Raw genomic sequence first — 4,254 nt, forward strand, 5'->3', positions numbered from 1 at the left:
TTGTAACTTATATATTTTGGAAGTAACTATTATATTTTATTTGCATTCTTGTATATTTTGAGAACAAGTGGTTGTTCAATTAGTTTTAAATATTAAAAAGTCTGTATTTTCCATCCCTCATCCTGGATGAGGCAGAGGGGGAGAGAATTATGGGTAGAGACGGCGCGCGAGAGTTAGTAGCTGATTCGGGCCAGGAGAGATAACATCTTTGTAGAGTTAAGTCTGTAACATTCATGTTGTGCCATATTTTTTATATATTATATTATGTGAGAGACAATACTTTTTGGTTTGGTTGTATAAGTTAACTTGACCATCTGTGCTTGATATTATACTGTATTGATTATATTGAATATATATATTATAATTTATATATATTTCTTCAGTCCTAAGGGAAAATTTTACCAAATTGCTTAGTACTTATTAGGGGGTTACACTGGTGACCCGCTTTGGACAACAGCAGTTGTAGTAACCCTAGACATTTAAAGTTTGGCTGTTGTAGGGTCATGAGCCGTAAGGAACGATAGGTAACAAGAGTTATGGGGGCCTGTGCCGGGAGATATTGTTCCCACTTAAACTAGACTGTGCTAATCTAACTTTGCCTTCCTAGGTACCAGTGTGTTAGGTGTCTGTGTGTTTCTTAAGAACTATTCATGTGCCAATCAAGCCTTCCTGTGTGCCAAGTAACAACGCTTCACGATTTTAAGGTAAGTCATCTTATATATTTTGTTTGTGCAGTGAGGCCAAGCGAATTTTCAGTGTTGTGACAATTTTACAGTGAAGTGTAATGCAGTGCCATTGTTGTTGTGTGCCATCAATTATTGTTGTGAATCAAGTGCCAAGTGTTAGTAACGATGGAGAATCCAGTGGTGTCGTTGTTGGCCAATCCAGACTTTGAGGGAATTAAGAGCCTAAAAAAGTCTGAGTTGATACAAATGGCAAATCAGTTGGATTTGACCGCCAACAATAGAATGGTTAAAGCCCAAAGTGTGAAAGTCATTGTGACGCATTTTGTTGGGAATGGAGAGTTAGACGAAGAAATTCTGTAGGAGTTAAGAGAGGAGTCGAGTGATCAGATGACGTTAAAGCGTCTTGAGTTGGAAGCTCGTCAAAGAGAGCTTGATGCTCAAAAGGAACAGCAACTATTAGAGGCTGAAGCTCAGCAGAGGGAGCTTGAGACTAGGCGTTTAGAAATTGTGGCACAAAACCAGAGAGGTTTAATTGAGTTGCAACTAGAAGCCACAAAGAAGCAACAATTAGAGATTCAACAACAAATGGCTGACACTAACTTCAGGCTTGAAACACAGCGTATGGCAGCTGGGCATGGAAATACTAGTAATGTTTCAACAAATAGTGATAATAATCCCATAAGGATGAATAAGTATATATAGTTACCCAAGTTTAAGGAGGAGGATCCTGAGGTTTTCTTTGCACATTATTATAAGATTGCAATCAGTATGAACTGGCCAAGGGATCAATGGGTAGCAATCATTCAGTCTCAATTTAAGGGGCGTAGTCAGGAGGTTTTTACATCCCTACCTGACGCTCATAGCTTTGATTATGAATTTGTAAAGAAAAGCATCTTAAATGCATATCAATTAAATCCAGAGGCACACAGGCAAAAGTTTCGGAACCTAAGGAGGGTAAGTGATCAGACAATAGCAGATTTTACTCGTCAGAAGACGAATTTTTGCAACAGATGGTTAAAGTCACTTTCAGTAACTGAGTTTGATGCTCTAAAGAATCTTCTTATCATGGAAGAAGTATTGTCATGTCCCCCAGACAAGTTGTCTACTTTTATGGCAGAACAAAAGAATGTAACAGACATTTATGAGCTGTCAAAGCTCGCGGATGAGCATGAGTTGTTGACTAAGGCCCAGTTTATGGCCACTTCACCTAAGTCTAGTCGTAGAGTAAATTATAATGCTCACTGAACTCCTTATCAGAATCCATCCAGTCCTAGTGCTCCAGTTACTCCCATGAGCTCTTCTCTTACAAAACCTAACCCTGCTACTTCCTTGTCAGGAATGTCAAATAATAATAAGGTTACTTCTAAACCTACAGTTGGTTCCACAGGTGTGTCCACTGTAAGGTCCTGTTCCCATTGTAAGAGAAAAGGCCATGGAATTAATTCATGTTTTATATTGCACCCTGTGTTACGACCAACTGGTCTCATTTATTGTAGAGGTGTGCAAAATAAATTTACTAATAAACATGTAACTGTAAACCCCAATTGGGTGAAACAGTATTCACCATATATGTCTTCAGGTGAAGTTTTGTGTATTAATGGGAAGTGGAAGCCAGTGGTTATTGTTCGTGATACAGGTGCTTCCCAAACCATAATTTCATCCAGTATTCTTTCTGAGGTTGAAAAGAGAGAGACTGGAAAGTTTGTAGTTCTTCAGAGTGTTGCAGGATGTAAAACTGTACCTCTAATAGACATTAATTTCAGATCCACCATTACACCAAGTTTATGCACTGTGGGTGTTAGTACACAGTTGCCCATCCCAGGTGTGGATGTTATATTGGGTAATGATGTGGCCATAAATCATGTTGTGGGTGAGATTGATCCCCGTTTGTGTAAACAGCCCGTTGCAGACCATGTTTATTCTGCCTGTGCTGAAATTAGTTCCATGAATGAACAACCTGTTGGAGTAGATGGTTTTGTCCATTCTACCTGTGCTGATGTCAGTACTATTATAAATCCAGTTATCAGTTCTGATGTTGTTACTCAAGCATTTGTTCCAGTAACCAGTACCCCTTCAGTGGAGAAGTGGGATGTGGATGTTCCAGATTCCTGTGTGGCCGACCTAGTTGTTGAGAGTAAGCCTGATACTATGACTCTGCTTTATTCCAATAAATTGGGAAAGGATGTCCATGTACCATTGTCTTGCCCGCTCACTACGGACGTTGTGCCAGGAGTTGAGAGAAACTTAAAAGCCACGACTCTATTGTATTCCAGCCAAGTGAATAGTTTAGGACAAGATGTCGGGTTGGCAGAAGTATTCCCGCTCACTCCAAGTTTAGAATCGGTTGTCGAGAGAAAGTCTGTTGTAGAGGCCCCGCCTCACCCTAGTCAAGGTGATAGTATAGGGGAGGAGGTCAAACTACCTGTTACTTGCCCGCTCGCTTCAAATTCCCTTAATTTATGTGCATTGAGTAGAACGGACCCTAAGATTTCAGAGAGAAGCAAGGAGACAGTCTGTACTGTAGATCCAGTTCTGGAGAGTGTGGGAAAGCAGCCAGAGGAGCAGCTTCTGTCGAGTAGATGGAGACCCCTTGAGCCTCCCTCTTCAGTTGTCTGTGAGGATGTGACCCAGCTTGGTAGTGTTATTGATTGTGAACAGACAGTACTCCGAGCAGCTCCAGAAGTCATGGGAGGAAATTTTGGTAAAACCATTGAGAGTGGTAAAGTATCATTTGGATCTAAGTTGCGGAGTTTTATGGGTTGTGATTCTTATTCCATGTGGAGTAAGTATTTGTCATTGTGTAAAATGAGTCCGTGTGTGTAGGATGTTGAAATCTACTTTTATTCTGCAGGAGCCATTTTCTTGTGAAGTAATGGACTGTGGGACATCTTGGTCCAGCCTTGTGGTTGAGCAAAGAGAGTTTACTCAAGTAGGTTGTGCATCTAGTAGTTCTGAGGAAGTGGTGAGTTATACTAGAGCAGTGTCTCTATATTCAGATCCAGGTTATTTTGATGCACGAGTGATAAAAGTGTATGTTCCACTCAAGTGTTGTGTTGACTTTCAGAGTCATATTGGAGTTGACTTTCAGAGTCATAGTGATGGTGAAGGATTTATTCATACTGGGGAGCAGATGTTTGAGGCTCCAGGTGTGTGTTTCAAGTTGGGGGATAAGGTTATCCTACCTAGAGTTAATCATTGTGAAGGGTTACAGATTGTCCTTGGGTGTTTCCCAGGTAATCTGCTGTGCCTCTTCAAGATGTTAAGACCCTTAAACTTCTTGGTTGATTGTTTGTCATCAGACGTAAATCACTTGGGAAGTGATGGTGAGGGTTGCTAAGTTTTCGGCATGTTTTATTTAGTCTTTTGGAAGACTAGAAGGTTCATGAAAGTGTGTGTTGTGTTCAAGTTCACCATCAGGAGGTGTGAACTTGTCTTCGGAGTTATGATTGAGATATGGTGCCTAGGCATATGCCTGTTTTCTTTCACTGATCGTTATGACAGAGTTATGAGGAAATTGACTTCTGTGTTCCTTATGGATCATCTGAGTCAGTTCGATCAGGTAGCCTTT

Source organism: Procambarus clarkii, chromosome 25 (assembly GCF_040958095.1).
Source record: "Procambarus clarkii isolate CNS0578487 chromosome 25, FALCON_Pclarkii_2.0, whole genome shotgun sequence".
In the NCBI taxonomy this organism is placed as follows: domain Eukaryota; kingdom Metazoa; phylum Arthropoda; class Malacostraca; order Decapoda; family Cambaridae; genus Procambarus; species Procambarus clarkii.